At 56.3% G+C, this 22,755-nt stretch overlaps 1 long non-coding RNA gene across 1 annotated transcript; it reads right to left on the reverse strand.

The window, feature by feature from the left end:
• Positions 1-1,079: 1,079 nt before the first annotated feature.
• LOC138107484 (uncharacterized) lies at positions 1,080-6,547 on the reverse strand. Its single transcript, XR_011149544.1, has 3 exons — positions 5,976-6,547; positions 2,555-5,768; positions 1,080-1,960 (listed from the first exon to the last, which is right to left on the reverse strand). It is a non-coding gene; the product is annotated as an uncharacterized lncRNA (long non-coding RNA).
• Positions 6,548-22,755: the final 16,208 nt, after the last annotated feature.

Genomic DNA, 22,755 nt, shown 5'->3' on the forward strand with positions numbered 1-22,755 from the left:
CCAAATGTTTTCCCCAGCCAGAGCTCGGAGCCAGTCCAGTGGGAAGAGGCTTAATGGCCATTTTCCCACTCCCTCGGGGCAGCAGCACTGGAGCACTCGCACCCAGCCGTGCCCGAGGGGCCGAGTACTGGCAGGAGGCAAAGCCGGGGACGGGGCAGTAGGAGCTTGCAGTGCTCCTGGAATCGCAGAGCTGGAGCTGTGGGTTAGAACTCCCAGGAGCTGCTGCCTCACTCAAACCTCGTTTCAAGCTCAGCATCCCTCCTGCTCCCTTGGAATGATTGTTGCTTCTGTTGTTGCTCTTTCCCGATACATGATGATTATTATTGTAAATTCCCACTCCATTTCTTCCATAGCCCTTTGCTTCCCAGAGGTGGTGCTTTAGGCAAGCCCCTCCAGCCTGGGAAGGTGCTTTTGGCTCCACACTCATTCCCAGTCCCCATGAGCAGCTGGACCTGTGCTGCCCCAGCAGGTGCCTTTCCTTCCTTCCTTCCCTGCTGCACTTTGGCTTTTCAAGGGCTCTCTGGGGGGCTGAGGGAGAAGTTCTTTGTCATTCCAGGGCAGCATAAGCCCTGATCCCACTAAAAGCAGGAGGAATCATTTCATCCTTGTTTTTGGATACACCTTTAGTGTTTTCTCTCTTTTGCTGACACTGTGTGGTGAAGCAGCAGCTCCCTGGAATAATTTTTATTTGTAAAACAGTGAATTCCCTGCTGGAATCCCAGTCACAGCCCCCCAGATCAATGTGCAGTTTAAGGCCTTACACCCTGACCAGGACAAGTTCCTGTCCTTAGACATGGAAAACAGGGGAGAACTCAGACTGGATTGGAGCCAGCATCCAGAATGGGGAAAGTGAGGCAGCGTGCTTGGAGAAGGCTGGGGCTGGTACAGGGGGTGTTCCCCGTTGGATGACACCCGTGTGGAGCCGATCCTTCTCTTCCTTTGTCCAAAGTCCGATGGCAAAGGAGTGAAGAACCCACAAGTGGGGCCTGGAAGGAAAACAGTTCTGTTAAAATTAGGCAAAGAATGCACTAAGTAAAAATGGACATCCTTTTTATGTGTGAAAGAAAGTAGGGGAAAAATGTTGAAAAAGAGTTCTTTTATTTGGTGCCACCTCTCATTTTTTTATGGATAAAACCCTCTAGTGAGCAATCAGAACAGGAGTGGGAAAGCCAGGAGCCTTTGACTTCCACAGTGAACTTAATTTCCATGCTTAATTTTAACAATTTCCTCTCTCTCTCAGGACAGGAAAACCCACTTAACTTGTCCCATCTTTGCCAAAAGCTTTGGTGTTTGAGCAGCCAAACCCAAGGAGCTCTGGCCCCACCAGCCTGTACTGGAGGGCCCCTGGTCCTGCCCGTGGTGTGGGATGAATCCCCAGTTGTCCCCAGAGGGGGCTGCCCTGGTCCCTGCAGTGCCCAGCACCTGAGACAGAGAGAGCCCTGTCCAAAGGGGCCTTTGGCACCTTGTCAGGAATGTGGCAGCAGCCCCAGGAGCAGGCTGGAGGTGAGAACTGGGGCTGTGTTTGAGCCTGAGCAGGTCAGCTCAGTGTTTACCTGTGGGGGGAGCTTGGCCCCACACGCTGAGTTGAAGCGGGATCAGGGTGACAGATGCTGCATTTTGGGCACCCTGAGAGTTTCTCTCCCCCCTGGAGCTTTCCTGCAGGGATGGGGCAGGGCAGGGAGCAGAATTAACCCTGCACCTCCCGTGGACACTGCTGGCCTTTGTCTCTCTGTTGTGCCATCAGCCTGTGGGAATTTGCTGCTGCCGCTGCCACCCCACCTGGGGGCTGCGTGCTCCTGGCAGCCCTTCCCAGCTCCACACCCGAGCTCCAGCGGTGCCTCCGGGCTGTGTTGGGAGCGTTTGCTGGGAATGGGCCTCATCCCTGGAGTATCCTTTCCTTCCAGAGTGGATGGACAGAGCTGCTGGGCTTGTCAGCTTCAGAGTTTGATTGCAAAAGTCACTGCAGGGAAGAATGACAAGGAGGTTTGTCAGAGTGGTGCTGTCAGACCCCACCTGCCAGTCTGTGCTTTGGGTTGGAGGTTGTTGTGTATTGGCCCTGCAGGCAAGGAATGTCCCCTTCCCACCTCAGCCCAGCAGCTCCCAAGGGCTCTTCCTGGAGTACTTATTCTTTGCTTCCCTTTGGGCTAACTTAATCTCCACCCTTCCATGAGCAATTCCTTGGCTTCTCCTGGAGAAAACCCCACGGCAGAGGCAGTCTGCAAAGGAGCCCAGAGCTGTGCTTGGAGCAGAGAGTGCTGAGAGCTGCGGGTGCCTCTGCTGCCCCAGGCTGGCAATATCCCCATGGAACAGACTGGGCAAATGGGATTAGAGGGAGCACAAGTCCCTTCAGGGAAGGGGTTTTCTCCTGTGCACATCAGGCACGGGGCAGGAAGGGAACTTTGGAAATCAGCTGATTTCCCCCAGAAAGCATCACTCACATCAGCATGGATGACATGACCTGTGCCCACCGCTCACCATGCACCCGGCCAGAATCAAGAGCAAAGGTTGGTTTGGGTGTGAGCACTTGAAATAACTTGGAAAGAGAAGCAATCACCTTTTGCTGCTTCTTTCTTTCTTTCTTTCAGATGCTGGGATTGCCTCTGGGCACGTGTGCTGAGCTCTCCCTGCAGGGAACCGTCAGGCCTTAACAGCTGTGAGGTTGTGTTCTTCTCAGTGGGGAACTGGAAATAATTATTAATTAATTAATTGCAGAAATGTCTTCTGAACCTTTCCCCTTTCCTGGTAGATCTTCTCTCTCTGCCTCTGAATTTACAGCTGTTCCCTGGTGTCATTGGCCCTGCCTGAATTCCTTGCAGCTCCTCACTGGGAAAACCTGGGGTGACTGAGAGGGGACACAAGAATTGTTTGTGTAGGAAAATGGGAGGGGATGTCGAGGGGAGCGAGGTGGCATTTTTGAGGGAAAAGCTGAGGTGATGTTTAGGAGAGAGAATGCACATTTTTGGGGCAGAAAAGAGTTAATATTGTAGAGGAAGGAAAATTTGGGGGGTAAAACTTGATGTAACCTGTAGGGGACAGAATGAATATTTTGGCATAGGCATAGAGGAGTAGACAAATAAGGAAAATTTTGGAGGCAAAGCGTGACAAAATCTCAAGAGCAGAGAATGATCACTTGGAGGGAAAAATGAGGTGATGAGTACTGAGCATGTGGGGAAAATCTGAGCTAATCTCTAGGGGAGAGCATGAACACACTGAGGTAACATGAGGGAATCAGTTGTGGGCAAGTAGGGAAACTTGTGTAAAAAGAACATTAAATAAGCTGTAGAAAGAACATGTTGAGGTAAAAATGAGGTCATCAGTAGTAGACAGATGGAAAACTTTGGTGGTAAATCTTGATAGAAGCTATGTGGTAGAAAGTAAATAAATATTGAAGGAAGAAGAGGGAATCAGTAGTGGACAGGTAGGGGAATTTTGGGGGGGTAAAACTTGAAATAATCTAGAGGTTGAGAATGAATATTTTGAGGTAAAAATGAGGTAATAAGTTGTGGACAGTTAAGGAAAATTTTGGGGGTCAAACTTGAGGTAATCTCTAGGGAGAGTATGACACACTGACATAAACTGAGGCAGTCACTGGGGCTAGGCAAGGAAATTTGGGGTGTAAAACGTGGGAAGATCTGTAGGGCAGAGAATGAACATATTGAGGAAGCAATGAGGTGACCAGTAGTCAAGAGGAGGTAGAATTTGGGGGGCAAACCCTGAGGTAATTATGGAGGAACAGTAAGTGTTTTTGAGAAAAAATCGGACCTAATTTGTAGGGGACAGAATGAACATTTTGGGGATAAGACAGACAGAACTTGCGTGGTTTTGGTTTTACAATCTGGTCAGTATACAGGGGACAAAAGAGACATTTTGGTCATAAAATCCTAGTTAATCTGTAGAAGAAAGAACTCCTATTTTGAGGTAAAAAGGAGGTGATCAGAATTGGGCAGGTAGGGAAAATTGAGGGGGTAAAATGTGAGGTCATCTCTAGGAGAGAGCAGGAGCATCCTGAGGTAAACTGAGGGAATTGCTGTGGACAGGTGGGTAAATCTGGGGGGTAAAACTTGAGGGAATCTCCATGGTAGAAAAGGAGTATTTTGAAGTAAAAATGAAGTACTCCGTGGTGGAGAGGTACAGAAAATGTCGGGGGTAGAATCTGAGGTGATCTGTAGCAGAGAGAATGCACTTGATGGGGTAAACTGAGGTTTTATGGCCAGGTAGGGAAGTTCTGAGGGGTAAAAATTGAAAGTGTCTGTAGGGTAAAGAATGAGAATATTGAGGTGGAAATGAGGAAAGAGGTAGTGGACAGGTGGGGAAAGTTTTGGGGGCAAATCTTGTGGTAATCTCCAGAGCAGAGAAAGAATGCTTCCTTGTAAAAAATGAGGAACTCAGAAGGAGACAGATGGGGACATTTTGGGGGTAAAGTCTCAGGTCATCTCAAGGTGAGGGAAGGACTATTTGGAGGTGAACTCAGGACTCACTGTGTCCTCCTTCCTTGGCAGCAGCTGGCAGGGAAGGGAGAAGAGGCCTCAGGCTGGAGAGGGGCAGGAGAAAGGCACTGTGGGCAAAGGGACCTCCCTGGCATCCCCAGGGCACCTGTGGGGAACAGAGTGGACACTTTGGGAGCAAAGGGAGGTGAGTGGATTGTCCCTTTGGGGGATGCTGGGATTTAAATCATTCTATCCATTTGCCTGCTGACATTTCCCAGCCCAGGGGCTTTGGCTGCCAGGGCAGCACAAAGATTGTTCCCTGTGTGGTGCCCAGATTTGGGGTTAGGCTTTGCTAGTTCACATGAATTCTACCCAAAGCCCTGAATTGCCACTGGAATAGCCTCCTAGTGCCTCCTGGAGCATGGATATTCCCATGCAGAGCTGCCTATTTAACAGCAGGTGTCAGGAAGCAGCAGAGCTTCCAGGGAAGCTCAGCAGGGTCAGGGCAAGGACAACTTCATGTTCCATAGAATTTGCTGTTTGTAACCCTCATCCCCCAGCCCCCCCCACCATGTCCCTGGGGCACCTGACAGAGTTCCCTGGAATTCAGCTGCCTGCACCCCCCGAGCTCGGGCTCGGGTGATATTTGGAAGCAGGAGAAGGCGCTGGCCGGACACGCTCCCAGCCCGTGCTGAGGCAGCCCCTGTGCCCCCGGGAGGACTTCTCTCCCTGCAGGAGCAATTTCATTGCAGAGCCTCTGGAAGTTCTTTTCCCTCAGGAAAGGGATGCACATCCCTGCCTTCAGGGCACCTGCAGTGTGAGCCACCTGTGAAAGCTTTCCATCAGTTGTGCAGTTCCAGCTGGTTCCCCAAAAACTGCCAACTCAATCCAAAGAGATTTCTCTGCCTCTGACCTTTCATTTGAAGGCATCTCTGAGGGCATTGCTTGGCATTTCATTGCTGTGGGGGAAGCTTGCCTTGGCTTTAACGCTGCTGAGGGATGATGTCCTCAGGCTGGAAGGGAAGGCATTTTGGGTGGCTGGGACATAGCTGGCAGGTGTGTGGGAGGTCGGCAGCGGGAATTGCTGTCTGAGCCCCTCTGCAAACAGCCCGTGCCAACATTCCCCGGTGCCAGCTGTTCCTTGGGGTATTTTTGGGGCGTCAGTGGGGTCTGTCGGGGCCGAAGCATCTCCGGGTGCCTGTTCAGAGCAGCCCCTGGCCGAGGGGCCGCCCTTTATCCATGTCCATCCCAGCGCTGCCCAGGCAGCCCGGTGCCCGTTCCCGGGATGTGTGTTTGGCATGCTGTGTGCCACAGGCAGGACACTGCAGGCACAGCTCCTCTCTGCAAATCCAAAGCACAAGAGCTGCTGGTTCCCTTCCTGGGGCTGCTGGCCTTCTCCCTCCCCCCGTTCCCTGCCAGCTGGGACACACAGAAGGAGCACCAAGGAACACTCCTGGCAATGAGCAGGAGTCACTGAGAGCTCTGTGCAGCTCTGGGCCACAAAAGCTGCCTCAGCCGCCACTGTGATTTTGGCCTGTGAACACTCACCTGCGGGAAATGCCCCTCTGCAGGCAGGAGCAGCTCTGACACTCTCCAGAACTTTGGCCATGGAGCAAGTGAACCCTCAGGACTTGCCTTGCTTCTTTCTCCCTGGAAAGGGACGTGGAATGAGCACCTTGACAGCTGTTGGGGAAATCCTGGAAAGGGCAGGAAATCAGGGCTATGGGAAGAGTTTTGTGCTGTCCCCCAAGCGATCACCTGTGGTGTTCCATGATCAGGTGCTGGCCATGGAGCTCTGCCCTGTAGCCATGGCAGGGGCTGGGGTGTAAAGCAGCATTAGCATAAAAGAAGGAGCTGTATTTGCAAAGGAATTACCTTGCTGGCACTTGGCATTGCCATGCCAGGCAGGACATTGGCAGGAGCTGAGATTGGCTTGGTTGGAGCAGGGTGCTGAGAATGGCCAGGTGTGGGTTCAAGGCCCAGATGAGGCATTCACATAAGGGTTCGACTTGGTGCTCCTTGTGTATCCATTCCCACTCAGGAGATGCTGTGCTCTGGAAATAAAGAAGAAACAGTTTCCACTGGACTTTCAAAGCCAGAGGTTTTTGCACTGGAGAGTGCAAGGCGCAGAGAAAGTGGGGGGGGGGGGGAAGGAGAGCATCAGGTACCGGCTGAGCGGCCCGAGCCCCGGCCCCAGAGCGGGCGCAGTCAGAGCAGGAGCGGCAGCAGCGGACTCGGCGCCAGCGCCCGGCCCGGGGGAGCGGCTCCTCCCGGCCGCGGCGCTGCAGCCGCGCTCGCTGGGCGGGGGCGCGGCGGGCGGGAGGCCCCCGGGGGAGCGGCCCCGGGGCGGGGGGAGGCGGGCGCTGCTCTGCGCAGGGGGTGCGGCGGCCTCGGCAGCGCCGGGGCTGGGGGAGCTGCGCGTCCCCGCGGGGGCTGCGGGCGGACCCGGGCCGGGAGCGCCGCCGCTCCGGTTCCGCCCCACGGGGCGGGCGGCGCTGCGGGAGCGGCGGCCTCTGGGGGTGCCGGGGCCAGCACGGGCGGTCCCCGTGCCCCGCCCGCTTCCAGGCGCGATCCAGCGCCTGCTCCGGGGAAGCGCCGCCCGCCCGGCACGGCCCCGGCTCCCCGCGGCCGCGGCGGGACCGTAGCCGGAGCTCCGGCGGGACCGCAGCCCCGCGCTGGCCGCAGCCGGAGCGGCAGCGCCGGGCTCGGCCCCAGCGCCAATCCCGGAGCGGCTTTTAACCAGCCGCGGCGATCCCGATCCCTAATGCCATCCCCAATCCCACCTCAGTTCTCCGAGCCCGGGAGCCACACCCCGCCCGCCGAGGGACAAGCGGCTCGGCCCGGGACCCCCAGCAGACACCGACAGGACTCGGACCCGAATCCCCGGACCCCGTTCCCGGTCCCACCTCAGCGCCTCGGGCTCGGCGCAGCGCCGGGAGCAGCCCCCGGGGCCGGGATCCGCACAGCGCTCCGAACGACGGTCCCGCCGCAGCCCGGGACGAGCAGAATGAGCATCCAGCGCACAAAGCGGAGCGGGCGCGGATCCGCCGGCATTTACAGGCGCGGGCGGGGCGGGGCGGGGCCGGCACAGGTGTGAAGGGCGGGGTCCGCACAGGTGCGCGGGGCCCCAGAGCGGCTGCGCGGGGCGGGGCCGAGAGGATTTAAGCCTCGGGAATCGGCCCCGCCGCCATTTGCGCGCTCGGTGCTCGGTGGGAGAGGTTGCGGCCGGACCGGGTTCTGTATCTCTATATATCTCTGTGTCTCTGTATTTCTTTTTCTTTATATTTGTGTTTGCTTCTCTTCTTCTAACCCTCTCTGTTCTTCCCCCTCTGCCTCCCCTCCCCCACCCCCTACACCCCCCCCCCCCCAACCCCCCCCCCCTCTCCCCCCTAGCCCTCCCCTCCCTCCCCCCCGGCCCGGTCCCCCCCATCCCCCCTCCCTTTCCCCCTACACGCCTCAACCCTGCCCTACCCCTCCATCCCCCCCCCCTCCTCCACCGTTCCTCCCCCCCCCCATCCCGCGTCCCCCCTGCCCCCTCACCCTGCTCCCCTTCCCCTCCCAATTTCCCCCACCTGCCCTCAATCCTCCCCCTCTGTCTCCCACCTTTCCTTCCACCTCCCCGTGTTCCTCTTCCCGCTTTCCCCCTCTGCACCTTGACCCCCCCCCCCACCTGTGCTCCGTCCTCGTCCTCCCCCCCCTCCTTTCCTGTCCCCCCACCCCGCCTCTCCCTGCACACCCTGAACCCCCCACCTGCCCTCCTTCTTTGACCCCCTCTGCTCCCTTATTCCCGTCCTCTGTCCCGTCTTTCCCCCGCAGCCGCGGGGCTCGGGGCGCCGGAGAATAAAGCCCAGAGGGCCGGAGCCCGGCGCCCCTGCCCTCGCTGGAGCCCCACACGGGGCCGGACCCGCTCGGCGGGTCCCCTGTGCAAACAAGAACACCGCCGGGGCTCCGGCTTTCCACACACACACTGGGGATCCCCTCTTCAGGAGGGGGTCCCGGGGCGGGGGGTGGGTTTCAGGGAGGGGGGGTGTGTTGGGGTAGGGTGGGCCCCCTCCACCGGAGGAGGGGGGTCCCGGGGGGGGGGGGTGGGTGGGTTTCAGGGAGGGTGGTGGGTTGGGGTGGGCCCCCTCCAGAGGAGGGGGTCCCGGGAGGGGTGGGTGGGTTTCGGGGAGGGTGGTGGGTTGGGGTGGGCCCCCTCCGGAGGAGGGGGTCCCGAGGGGGGGGGTGGGGGGGGGTGGGCCCCCTCCGGAGGAGGGGGTCCCGGGAGGGGGTCAGGGTGGGCCCCCTCCGGAGGAGGGGGTCCGGGGGAGGGGGGGTGGGGCGGAGGGGGGACTTTCCCCCCCTCCAGTCCCCGCCCCCTCTCCCGGACCCCCTCCTCCGGACGGGGCTCCCCCCCGGCCCCCTCCCCGGGACCCCCTCCTCCGGACCGGGGCCCCGGGGGGGAGGGAGGGGGGGGGCGGGTGGGGTGGGGGGGCTCGACGGGAGGGGCTGTTGGTTTGGCCTGTGGTCGCTATGTCTGTTCATGCTGCAGAGTGACGTGACCCCCTCTGCTTCCCCCCCACCCCACCCGCCCCCCTCCCTCCCCCCCCGGGGCCCCGTCCGGAGGAGGGGGCCCCGGGGAGGGGGCCTGGGGGAGCCCCGTCCGGAGGAGGGGGTCCGGGAGAGGGGGCGGGGACTGGAGGGGGGGAAAGTCCCCCCTCCGCCCCACCCCCCTCCCCCGGACCCCCTCCTCCGGAGGGGGCCCACCCTGACCCCCTCCCGGGACCCCCTCCTCCGGAGGGGGCCCACCCCCCCCACCCCCCCCCTCGGGACCCCCTCCTCCGGAGGGGGCCCACCCCAACCCACCACCCTCCCCGAAACCCACCCACCCCCCCCCGGGACCCCCTCCTCCGGAGGGGGCCCACCCCAACCCACCACCCTCCCTGAAACCCACCCCCCCCTCCCGGGACCCCCTCCTGAGGAGGGGATCCCCAGTGTGTGTGTGGAAAGCCGGAGCCCCGGCGGTGTTCTTGTTTGCACAGGGGACCCGCCGAGCGGGTCCGGCCCCGTGTGGGGCTCCAGCGAGGGCAGGGGCGCCGGGCTCCGGCCCTCTGGGCTTTATTCTCCGGCGCCCCGAGCCCCGCGGCTGCGGGAGAAAGACGGGACAGAGGACGGGAATAAGGGAGCAGAGGGGGTCAAAGAAGGAGGGCAGGTGGGGGGTTCGGGGTGTGCAGGGAGAGGCGGGGTGGGGGGACAGGAAAGGAGGGGGGGAGGACGAGGACGGAGCACAGGTGGGGGGGGGGGGTCAAGGTGCAGAGGGGGAAAGCGGGAAGAGGAACACGGGGAGGTGGAAGGAATGAGATAGGGTAGGGAGAGGAGTCGGGGTGCGTTGGGGAGAACGAGGGGGGAAGGGAAAGGCCGGGTGAGGGCGAGGGATGATGGTCAGAGGAGGGGGAGAAGGGGAAGAGAGGGGAGTCGGGTTGGGGAGCGGGGTACGGAGAGGGGAGAAAGGAGGGCTGGGGGACAAAGGAGGGCTGGGGGGGTCGGGGATGCGCAGGGGAGCAGGGAGAGAGGGTGGGGGGGCGCTGGGGAGAGGGCAGGAGGGGGGCTGGGAGGGAAAGGGAGGGTGTGGGGGAGAGAAAGAACTGGGGGGGTAGGAAAGAGGTGATAAGCGGGGGAAGAAGGAGGAGGATAGGGGCAGGAGAAAGAGGGGGAGGAAAGAGGGGGAGCCCGGCCCGGCGGCAGCCTCACCGACTTCTGAGCGCGCAAATGGCGGCGGGGGCGATTTCCGGGCCTTAAATCCCCTCGGCCCCGCCCCGCGCAGCCGCGCTGGGGCCCCGCGCACCTGTGCGGACCCCGCCCCGCGCACCTGAGCCGGATTAGGGGCCGCCCCTGAAGCCGCGCCCCCGGCCCCGCCCGGGACCGCCCCAGAGCCCCGGCCCCGCCCGGCCCCGGGGCCCGCCCTGCCCGGCACGGGGGCGGCTCCATCGCTCGGGGCCCCGCCCCTCTCTCCCGGGCCGGGCCCGCCCCGCGCACCGGGGCCGCTCCTGGGACCGGGGCTCCGGGTCCTGCCGGCGGCCGCTGCGGGTCCCGGGCGGCGCCGCCTCTTCCCCGGCGGGATTGGGGCTGGCATCGGGACCGGGAGGAGCCGCTCCGGGACGGGCGCTGGGGCCGAGCCCGGCGCTGCCGCTCCTGCTCCGGCCGGCTCTCCGCGGGGAGCCGGGGCTGTGCCAGCGCCCGGGCAGCCCCGGGATCCCGAGCCGGGCCCGACGCGCCGGGCCGGGCTCCGCTCAGCCCTGAGCCCCTCCCGGAGCCCGCCTTGGGCCCCACGACGCGGCCCCGGGCTCTGCCGCCAGCCCCGGACGCGGCGCTGAGTCGCTGCTCCCGAGCTCTGCGTGAGGCCGGGGAGCCCGGCTTCGGGCTGTGCCTAAGGCAGGACTCGGAGCTCAGAGACACAGACTCGCCCTAGCCCGAAGAGCCCGCTTTGAGCATCAAAACACGGCATTTAGGCTTTAATTCAGGTCCAGCAAAACGCAGCACTTCAGTTTCTCTTTGTGAGCCCAAACACACAGGACTCATTCTCTTCCTCAAGCCCTGAAAACAGGATTTAGTCACTGTTTCGGAGTCCCAGCTCTGGCCATACCAGCCTGCTCTCAGGACTCTTTAGATAGAGAAATGCTGTTAGCAAGGGTTCTCTTGCTATTTTCTAAGTCTGTGAGAGACTTCTCTCTCTCACAGAAGAGGTGGCAGGGAATGTAAACAACCAAACCACCACCTGCAACCTTGAAAAGTCTTGATAATGGTACAGTAGAAAAATATTTTGAGAGTGGATGTTTTAGGATTTTAGCCAATCACCCCCAAGGGGAGGCTGATCGTTTGTCCAATTAGACTATGAAGAAAAAAGTCTATAATAGAGTTTGTAAAATAATTAAAGAAATGAATCTTGCTGCACAATTCCTGCCTGCTGGATCTTCTCTCCTCCTCCTCCTCCCTGCGGCTGCGGGACACAGTGATATACCCTAGGGCCTCGGCCTGCGGTAATAGGACTCCACAATGCAGGATTTAGTCTCTGCTTTTAAGCTCTGCGCCTGCTTTTGAGCCCCCGAAACGCAGCACTGGGTCTCTTTTTGTGAGCCCAAAACCGCTCCTGTCCCTCGGGTTCGGAGCCCCCAGAAGTGCCCGGGGCCACAGCTGGACCCCAGCTGGGCACCAGCAGCTGCTCCCTCACCCCCCGTGGGATGGGGAAGAGACCAGAGACAAAATTCCAGCTCAGAACAGTTTAAGAATGGAAACCAAGACAAATACAATCATTTGAGATTAATGACAACACATAATAACAGTGAGAGCAACAAGAGCAGTGGTAACAATAATGAACAGGAGAGGGAGAAAAACCCCTCCACACCCCCCTCCCTTTAACATTATAAATCCAAAATTTAATCCAGAGCACCAGAATCTCCCACTGTGGGGGATTTCCATATTCCTGTTACTTTCTCTGTGTTCTGTCCTGGGGATTTGTGGACTGAGGGAGGCACTGGCTGCTCCTCTGGGCAAGGGGAAGGCCCCTGTGCTATTCCCATGAAGAGAACACCTGGAATTACTGCCCTGGGAGCCCAGTCCGGTCCTTCCAGTGACTGGGGGGCACCCAGAGGGTCTTTACATGAAATGAAAATGACATCCTGGTCCAGTGCATTGACAGCAGGATTGGACACTCCTGGCCAAGGTGACCAGTCCGTGGGAATCGCACCGGTGACCATCCAGGGGGGATTTTAAGTTGGATTCTTGCAGATTTCATCGTGCAGAAGCTCCAATTCTTTTTGGCACCTCTTGTTCAAATGTCTCCCCACTGGAAGAGGTCAATTAGTCTTTGTAATGACCTGACTGCCAGAGGCAGGGAAAAACAATCAGCGTTCCCTGAACGCCTCCATGACTTCCATGTCCACCTGCACCGAGTGGCCGATGGGCACGAGCTTGCCCAGAACAGGCTCAGAGATGGGGCTTTCAACCCAAACCATTCCATCATTCCATGACCTCCCCCGGTATTATTTTTGCACTGTTCCCTCTCAAATTTAAATTCCTAAATTTAAATGGTTTATTAAAGCAAGAATTTTTTAATTATTCAGGAATAAAAAGGGAAGCATCACACATACAAGAATCATTCCTACACCCACCAAACCATTCTTAACTGGAAGCCTATTCCCTCATCTCTGCCCTCCTTTTGCTTTCCTGGAAAACCCTGTGATCCCACAGTTTCTCCAAGAGATCTGCTGGGAGTACGGCAAGGTCTGCTCTGTCAGAGAGCCTGGGGGGTTTACAGCACTTGTTCCTCTGCATCTTCACCCTTTCATCAGCTTTCCCCTGGAACGGTGTTGTGGGAGAAGCTTGGAATTACCAGAAATGGATCAGGTTCACATTTTTTCCCCACCAGTTTTCATCTGGTTTGAAATTCCTGGAATGACCCTCAATTGTGCCCTGGAACAGTGCTGTGAAAGGATCAGTCAGAAGAACAGCCTGAAAGCAGAAAACCACCTCCAGCAGCAGCCGGAATGATCCCATTTCTGTTCTTACCTGCTCCTGCCAGAGCTCCCAACGGCCCTTCCCATTCCAAAACAAGAGCTATGGAAGACATTCCTGCTGTCTGTGAGGGTGAGGTGGCAGTTCTGGACGTTCTTTGCTGTGGAATCAGACAACAAACAGCATAAATAATCTTGGTGGTCTCTTCCAAGCCAAACCACCCCGTGATTCCATGCGTGGATCAGCACCTGACCCAACTCCATTCCAGAAACCTCCTCCCACTAACCCAGAACTTTCCTTTTTCCGCTCAACATCAGGGATTTGCTGCCGAGTGCCCCCGCAGGGGACGCCTCAGCCTTCCCTGGGACGCCTCAGCATTCCCTGGGCTGCTGTTCCACGCCGATCCCGTGTCCAGCGCCGTTCCGGGCTGCAGTGCCGGGCTCTCCCCACAAGGCGGCAGCACCGGGAGCGAGCAGCCCCGGCCGGTCCCGCTGTCTCGGGGCAGCTGCGCCTTTAACCCGCCCGGAGCCGGCGGGGCCGTGAACACAGCGGGCAAAAACCCCACCGATCCCCTTTCTTTCACCCCCAGAGGCACAGGATCGCAGCATTCCCTGGGCTGGAAGGGACCCGCAGGGAGCATCGAGTCCAAATCCTGGTCCTGCACCCCAAGAATCCCACCCTGTGCCCGAGAGCCTTAGTCCAGACCCAAACTCTGCCCCCAGGATCCTGAAAACACAGCGGGGCTGGGAGAAGGATGACAATGGAAGATTTTTTATATAGATCTCCTTGTACGATCGTTATATAATATCATTAGATCGCCCAGGAACCCATCCCTGTACCTGGACAGCCAGAAGTGCACAAAATCCCAGCCCCTCCCAAGATGCAGCCCCTCACACCAAACCTTGGGAGAATCCCTGGTGCTTCCAACACCGCTGCAATCCCACCTGGAGCTGAGCTTACAGGGTGCTCTGCCTAATCCACATCCAAGCCTGGATAGCCCAAAGCCTGCAAGAAAAGAGGAGGCAAAGTGAAAAGGAGTGAGGGGGAAAAAACCAGAGTTTTAGGTTTTTCCTGTGTTTGCAACAGGATTGAAGGGCAGGATGGAGAGGTTTTGTGGAAAAGAAGTACCAAAGGCTGCTTCATTCCCAGCAATTAGCGCTGCTCAGGTTGAATCCAAGAGGCCCAATCCACCAGGTTTAAACAGGAGCGGCCGACAGGATGGGTTATGACACAGATCTGTGAAGCTGGAGCCTTCTTCCTTCTCCCGGGCTCTCCCAGAAATTCTCCATGTCCGGACGCGCTCCCGCTCTCCCCGCTGGGGAGGACGGACTTGGATAGCCCGGGTGACTGGTGAGCCTAAAACAATAAGTGATGCAGTGATCCAAGTGTTTTTCACAAGGAAATGACATATTCTCTGGACCTGGGATAACCCTTATCCCATGGCCTTCTCCAGGAAGAGTCCCAGCTGGATAGGGTCTCCCAGAAAGGATTCCATAGGGGCTCACCTTTTGCTTGGAGCTCAGCTGAATTCCTCAGCAATGCCAGGGAATGTGGCCATTGGAGGCTTTGGGCAGATTAGGCTCATTTGCCTTTTTAGGTTTTGTTACCGTCTCTCAGACTTCCCACTGGAATGTGGTCTCCAAGGAACATGTAAATCCCATTGGATTCCTGCTCTTTCAGACAATTTTTTGTACCATTCCTGTACAAAACGAGGCCCCCTGTTCGGATGCTTTTCCCCACCGTTCCCCAGCAGTTTTATCTGCCAGTCCATTCCCTGCGCTGGTTGGGCTCTTCCCAGATCTCTGAACTCCTTCACAAGGCAGGAGATCCATTTGGCCCAGGAACCGAACCCTCCCGAGGAATTGTCTGATGCCATCTCCACATTTCACAGCTGATCCTTGTGCTCAAAGGATCCCCCTTTCTTCCCTCCAGCCAATTCCAAGCCTCGCTGCCCCCAGCTGGGAACAGTCTCCAGGCTGATCCCTGCAGTCTTCCCTGACGGGATCCTGCTCAGGAATCCATGGGCTACAAATTGAAGAATTAATTCTTCCCACCCCTGCCCAGTTCTAATTCCAAAGGATTTGGTGTCTGCCTTACCCAGCTGGAGCCTGCTTCCAACTCTGTTCTTGCTGCTTCTGCTGCTTTCCATTTCCCAGGAATTCCACCAACGGAGCGACAGCGTTTTCCACCTCCTCCTCCAGGATTCCCTCTGTTGCGTTCGGGTGCTGGAAGGATATCAAAACCAGGGCCTCACTATCAGGAATTATATCCCCGGATTTGTTCCTTTCCAAATGTCACCTCTTCCCAACAAAGCACTGGCCATCCAAGGAATATAGAGAGCGATGTGCTGACCACTGCTTACTCCTCTGGAATGTCAGAGCTTGGAAAAGTGGGCAGCTGGAGCTTTTCCTGGGGGTGCCCCATGAAGTGTATTTTACCTAAGAGCCCCTGCCCATGCCTTTGTCTGTATCCACCAAAAATCCACCTGTTCATTCCCCAGCTGGTCCTCCCTCTTTTCCTGGATCCAACAGAATTTTAACAGGTGAATATTCCCCTCTGGAAGAGCACCTTTCATTCCAAACCTAAGAACAAACAAACGAATCACTTTCCTTCGACCTTCCTTATTAGGATTCCACTGAGAGCAGTGGATGGAAAATGATCCTCTCCTGGTCCCTGCTGGATTCCCGGAGCAGGGATCCTTTCCCTCTTTCCCCCCACCCCCCGCGGTGCCCTCCTCCCCCTCCCGCCCCACCCCGCACCCTTTTCAGCCTTTCTTCCACAGCTTTTGCCTCCGGACCTCAGATCCTTTTGGTCTCCAGGAGCTCCCAGCAGCTCCACAGCCTTTCCTCTCCCATCCTGATCCTTTCTCCAGGAATGGAGCTCTGCATTGCAATTCCCTTCTCTTTTCTCCGACAATTCCCACCAACCCAGACCTAAAGCTGACACAAGGAACGCTCGGTGCCCACAAATCCAAATCCAGACCTGGCCATCCCTAAACCAGCAACTCCTGGACAATTTGCGTTCATTCCAACCTATCACTGAGGACTCACCTAATCCTTCAAAATTCCCAAGAAATATCCCGTTGCCTTCAGCTCCCAGGGGATTCTGCTTCGTGCTCACACGGATTTGGGACTTCCCTGAAAAACCCGTGCAGGGCACGCTGGAATCCCCGATCCCGTGAATCGGGGGAGTGTGAAAAGCTCGGTCCAGCCTGGGCCCCCAGAAATTTTTGCCAAATATCCCCCAAGTCCTCGGGACAACAGAACTCTCTGGTACTGCATTTTTGGCGTTGTAAAGCCTGGAATTACTTTATTCCTAGTGCTGGGCTCTGGATGTGGCCGAGAAAATCCCGGCCTCCACACAGACCCAGATTCCAAACTTTTTGATACATTTGAGCAAACCGAGAAATTCCCCTTCCCTGCTTCTTCTTAAGGGCATCCTTCTCTTCCCTTACCCGGCCTGCTCTCTCCCACTGGGCTGGGTTTTTCCCTTCCCATGCTAATTAGTCCCTACTTCTAGGAGCTTTAGGTACCTTTCTTCCCTGGCAGGGATTTCTTAACACAGCTACCGAGGCTTTGGGAGTCTTCTTTATCTTCTACTTTCTGGAAACACACCCTCTGATCCATAAATGCCACAATCCAGATGCCCAACTTCAACAAGACATCCTTTTCACCTAAAAACACTCACTCTCAACTCTTAGATCTTTTAAAGTTTTACCCCCGCAAAATTCCCCTGCTTTTCCACCGCTGAATTCCTCCGTCCTGATTCCAAGAATTTCTTGAATACCACGGGGCTTTTCTCAAGATTTACCCCCACAACCTTCCCTACGTGCCCACTGCTCACCACCTCATTTTTCCCTCAATGTCTTCGTTCTCCACCCCAGAGAGTTTGTCAAGTGTTGCCTCCAAAATGTTCCCCCTCTGTCCACTACGGAGTTCCCCATTTTGCCTTCAAAATATTCCTTCTGTCCCCTCCAGATTGCATCCACTTTTACCCCCAACATTTTACTTCCTCTACAATATTGATTAAACCTTTTCCACCCCAAAAATGTGCATTCCCTCCCTTAAACAGCACCTCAGCTTTTCCCTCAAAAATGCCCCAGAGAGAAACTCCGATTCAGCCCCCAAACTCCCATTTTCCTACACAAACAGTTCTTGTGGCCCCTCTCAATTCCCCCAGGCTTTCAGCTAAAGGAATAACTGGAAGCCTATTCCCTCATCTCTGCCCTCCTTTTGCTTTCCTGGAAAACCTTGCCATCCCACACTTTCTCCAAGAGATCTGCTGCGAGTACTGCAAGGTCTGCTCTGTCAGAGTGCCAGGGGGGTTTACAGCACTTGCTCCTCTGCATCTTCACCCTTTCATCAGCTTTCCCCTGGAACGGTGTTGTGGGAGAAGCTTGGAATTACCAGAAATGGATCAGGTTCACATTTTTTCCCCACCAGTTTTCATCTGGTTTGAAATTCCTGGAATTACCCTCAAATGTGCCCTAGAACAGTGCTGTGAAAGGATCAGTCAGAAGAACAGCCTGAAAGCAGAAAACCACCTCCAGCAGCAGCCGGAATGATCCCATTTCTGTTCTTACCTGCTCCTGCCAGAGCTCCCAACGGCCCTTCCCATTCCAAGAGCTATGCAAGACATTCCTGCTGTCCGTGAGGGTGAGGTGCCAGTTCTGGATGTACTTTGCTGTGGAATCGGACAACAAACAGAGCGTAAATGATCTTGGTGCCTCTTCCAAGCCAAACCACCCCGTGATTCCATGCGTGGATCAGCACCTGTCCCAACTCCATTCCAGAAACCTCCTCCCACTAACCCAGAACTTTCCTTTTTCCGCTCAACATCAGGGATTTGCTGCCGAGTGCCCCGGGCAGGGGACGCCTCAGCCTTCCCTGGGACACCTCTGCATTCCCTGGGGTGCCTCAGCATTCCCTGGGCTGCCTCAGCATTCCCTGGGCTGCTGTTCCACGCCGATCCCGTGTCCAGCGCCGTTCCGGGCTGCAGTGCCGGGCTCTCCCCACAAGGCGGCAGCACCGGGAGCGAGCAGCCCCGGCCGGTCCCGCTGTCTCGGGGCAGCTGCGCCTTTAACCCGCCCGGAGCCGGCGGGGCCGTGAACACAGCGGGCAAAAACCCCAGCGATCCCCTTTATTTCACCCCCAGAGGCACAGGATCGCAGCATTCCCTGGGCTGGAAGGGACCCGCAGGGAGCATCGAGTCCAAATCCTGGTCCTGCACCCCAAGAATCCCACCCTGTGCCCGAGAGCCTTAGTCCAGACCCAAACTCTGCCCCCAGGATCCTGAAAACACAGCGGGGCTGGGAGAAGGGTAACAAGGGAGGATTTTTTACATAGTTCTCCTTGTAGGATTGTTATATAATCTTATTAGATAGTCCAGCAACCCATCCCTGGGCCGGGACCCCCACCCCTGTCCCGGGACACCCATCCCTGTCCCGGGACACTCATCCCTGGGCCGGCATACCGATCCCCCGCGGCCCCCACCGTCCGCTCGGGACTGTCCCCGTTCCCCGCTCACCTCCGAGCCCGCAGCACCCGCCCCGGTGCCCCCGGCCCGGCAGCGCTGCTCCCCGGACTCCCCGCCATTGCCGCGTCGGGCGAAGAAGGGCGGAAATTACCGGGACCACACCAATGTGGCGATGCGACCTTCTCAAGATGGCGGCGGTGGAGGACCCCGCTCCGTCTATTCGGCTGCCTGAATGCTCCCGCCTACCCCAGGCGCCACTGACCCCACAGTCGGTGTCCGCATAGCGGGAAACGCCTCAGAAAATTGTGTGCAAGCGCTGGGCTGGCGTCGGTGTCGGCGTCGCGTTCAGGCAGCCGAATAGACGCAGCTAGAGGGGGCCTTCCCTGCCGCCATCTTGAGAAGGTCAGAAAACAGCGTAAACGACCGCCATCTTTAGTGTGGCAATGATCTAACTTCCGGTTTCGCCGCCATCTTGGGTGCTGGCAGAAGCCACTTCCGGTCGAGCCGCCATCTTTAGTGTTGTACTCACAAGGCCCCCGCCCCTCACAAGGGCTTCTGTCTATTCAGCTGCCTGAATCCGGCCCGGATTCCGACGCCGGCCCCGCGCTTTCCGCGCGATTTTCCGCGGTGGTCCCCGGTGCGAGGACACGGGTGGTGGGGTCACCGGCGCCGGAGGCGGGCGACGGCCCCGCGACCGGCGGCAGGCATCGGCAGGGACACCTCTCTTAGGGGCCTATTGCGTCCGCCATCTTGAGTGTGGCGGAAGTGTCATCCACCCTCTGCAAGGTCCTGGCAGGTTCGAATAAAAACGCCACTTACGCTGTCCCGAAAGCGCCGAACTGCGCCTTCCTTTCCGAGCCGCCCCCTTGAGAGCGGCACGCGGGCGGCTCTATTCCCACCGTGCTCGCCCTGTGCCCCTCGCCCCGTGTCGCGCTGTGACCGCGCCTCTGCTGCCCGGCAAAACCGGCCCCGCCGGGCCGCCCCCCGCGCTGTCATTCGTCGCGGTCACCGCCCCGCACGGCGCCCGCTCCTTTGCAGCGCTCTGGCCCCGCTCATGCACGCCCGTGTCCCTTGGCGCTCCGAACCGTCCTTCGCCCCTCCCCTCCGCTGCCAGACGCGGCCCCGCTCGCTCCTTGCCCTTGCCACGCTCGGCAGCCACCGAGGCCGCCGCCCTCTCGGCTCCCCCGGCCCCGGGCGGCAGCAGCGCCGGGGCGCCGTGCCGGGGCCGGCAGTGCCGCGCTCTCGCCACCAGGCGGCAGCAGCGCCGCCCAGCTCAGCCCGGGGCCGGGCCGCGCTGCGGGGCACGGACAGAGCAGAGGCAAAAGCCGGCTCAGGGCGCTCTGCAGCTCCTGCAGCCCCAGCCTCTCGGCTCCTGGCGCCAGGCACTCGCTTCTTCCCTTCCTACAGAAAAACGCCGCCTCGTTATGCTCAAAACTTGCTCATCTCTAGTCCCAGCTTCTTATATTCCTATATGCAACAGAGTAGACAGAGAGGGCTGGCTTATTTCAAAATGAATCTACATCTAAATCCATCGCCTTTGTCTATAGATGTCAAAATGAAGACCTTAGCAGGTTTTGGTATTCTGCACACATCCCTCCCTGGGAGGAATGGTAAAAAGTTAAAAACAAATGAAATTTAAACAGTAGAAGTTACAACGGCAGAAATTTAGAAACAAACAAAGAGGTACAATACAAGAAACGAACAAATTTCTAAAGGTAGAAAGGTTAAAAGTTAAAAACAAAGTTAGAAACAAAAAAAAAATTAGAAACAAAGTTAGGTAGACATTTAGAGACAAAGTCAGAAAGGCGAGTGTTGAGCTTTTGACAGGGTACCCTTCCTTCTCAGACCAGGGTGAAAGAGCAGAGGAGGCTGCTGTTCTGCTAAGTTCTTGATTTCAGTCTCACAGCTGTCTTGAAGGCAGAGTTTGAATGGGGTTACATGATAAAGCCAAGCAGCAGCAGCAGGCAAAACCAGCTGCTTCTATATGCTCCGTACACTATATTTTTTGCTTACAGAAGTGTGGATTATATTTGTTAATTGACCAGTAAGATTCACACACGATTCTAGTTTTCTTTTTCTTAACCCACCCTGGTCTAATTCTAACAGTCGTAAGCCTCACACAAGTGTTACATCTGTGTTACACAGATTTGCATCTACAGTTTCTATCAGCTCTTAGTGTTTATGTGAACACTCCATCTAAAAAATGGCAACAGTGCCACTCAATCTAGATTTTGTCTAAAGTAAAGAATTCTGTGAAAAGGTAACACTGCTGCAGCAAGAGCCGTGCTGAAGATCTCTGCTACAGCTTTTTCATGATTAAGGCACTTGGCATCTATTTCTACTAAAAGTTAAAAATCTGTATTTCTATTGCACTTTGCTGTGGCTTCATGGATGCCAGCTTGTCCAAAGGTTTCAATTCAAACCTAAGGCTTTGGCTTCCCTCTGGGCCTGAGGCCAGAGGAGCCTCCACTCTAAGAAGGTTAGAAACAAGGTTAGAAAGGTAAAAGTTAGAAAGCAAAAAATACATTTAGAAAGGCACAAAGTTAGAAATGTAGAGTGTTAGAAACCAACAAAGGCAGAAAGGTAAAAATGGGGAGAAAAACAAAGGTAGGAAGTTTCAAAGTTAGAAGCAAACAGAGGCAGAAAGGGACAAATCTAGCAAGTTAGAAACAAACAAAGGTAGAAAGTCAAAAAGGTAGAAATGAACAAAGGTAGAAAGTTGGAGAGGCAGAAAGTGCAGAGGCTGGCAGCAGCCATTCCAGCCTTAAGGAGAGCCCTGTGGAGAAGAGCAACTTGTTCCATTGATCTTCACTTCGAGAAGGGCCTTCTGCTCTCTTGGGAAAGATGCAGACCAGGCCATGACTCCAGCTAGAAGCAGCAGGTGGGAATGCTTTTCCTTCACCTCCCAGAAAGCTGGGAGCTTTCATGTTTGAGTCAGTGGCCTAAAAGGGGCAGAAAGTCTGCCCTGACAAGTGTGTGGGCATGGATCTGTTTGGTCTTGCCCTGTGCCCATTCCCAAAACTCTCTTCAAACTTGCCCAAAAGAGCAACACAAAGCCTGGGGCAGATTGTGCCTGAAGAAAGAATGGTCTCAGTTTTTTTCCAAGCTGCTACAGAAACAAACTAAGGTAGAAAGGTAAAAATGAACAAAGGAGGGAAGGTGAGAAAGGTAGTTCGAAAGCCAAAGTCAGAGAAAGAGAGAAAGAGAAAGAGAGAAAGTCAGAGAAAGCGAGAAAGTCAGAGAAAGGGAAAGGCAGAAAGAAAGCAAGGCAGAAAGCAAGTCAGAGAGAAAGAAAGAAAGAAAGAAAAATAGAGAGAAAAAGGAATAGAGAAAGAGAAGAATCTGGTTTGAGAGAAAAAGAAATGGAGTTTAAAAGAGAAGTAGTGTTGAAGAGAAAAAGAGCAACTGAGAACTAGAGTGACAGAGACATCCAGAAAGAGTTAAACAGTGAGAAAAAGAGAAAGAGTTCGAAAAAGTCAAGTGAGGAATAGACTAAAAAGTAAAGCAAAGCAGAGCAGCAAAGCAAGAAATACGGCAAAAAACTTACTAAAGCACACCAAAGGAAGAGAGCAACCAAAGGGGGGAGGGGGGGTATCTTTATTAGGGTTTCTTCAACTTTATCGAATGAGGGTTTTTTAGTTACACTTCAGCAAAGCAAGTGGAAACAACAATGTGCACAAGCACAAGTACAAATCCAATCCATCTGCACACTGGTCAAAGTCCAAGTGACATCCAGAGCAATACGTGCAAGTGCAGCGGCAAACACGAATCCAGAGCAACACAAGCCAACCCCATCGCAGTACAACCTAACAATTGTTCTCTTTCTGGAAAATGTATGACATCTTATTGGTCCAGGAAACCCAAAACAACAGCAGCAGACAGAGAACAAAACACTCATCCACCACCCGCCTCCTTCAGCTTCCACACAAACCCACCCTTGCTCTCGTCTCGAGAGCACCCCATGGGAAGGCGGTTCCCGGGAGCCCCAAAATCATCGCGCCTGACAAATGCCCAGCCCCGGCACGGTCAGCACCCAACCCCTGGCGATGAACGTCACCTCACAGAGCGGCCGGGGCCCAGATAAAAAAACCCAGCTGGGAGGGAAAAAAACCCCAGACAGCAGAGCTGGGTGGTTTTTACTCTAAGTTTAAAAAGTAGCTGAAAAGCCTGAAAGGCAAAACTCACACCCACAAGGTTAGAAGCATTCCACACACACACTCTTCTCGCAGGCAGACAGACACACACAGACGCAGCTCTGGCACCACATTTCCTCTTGTTCCTGCTGGCCTGGAAAGCCCCAGGTAAATCCAGTCCCTCAGACCTTGCATCCCTGAACACCAGGAGAGCTGGAGTTTTACCCAGA

Source organism: Aphelocoma coerulescens, chromosome 3 (genome assembly GCF_041296385.1).
Source record: "Aphelocoma coerulescens isolate FSJ_1873_10779 chromosome 3, UR_Acoe_1.0, whole genome shotgun sequence".
NCBI classification, from domain to species: domain Eukaryota; kingdom Metazoa; phylum Chordata; class Aves; order Passeriformes; family Corvidae; genus Aphelocoma; species Aphelocoma coerulescens.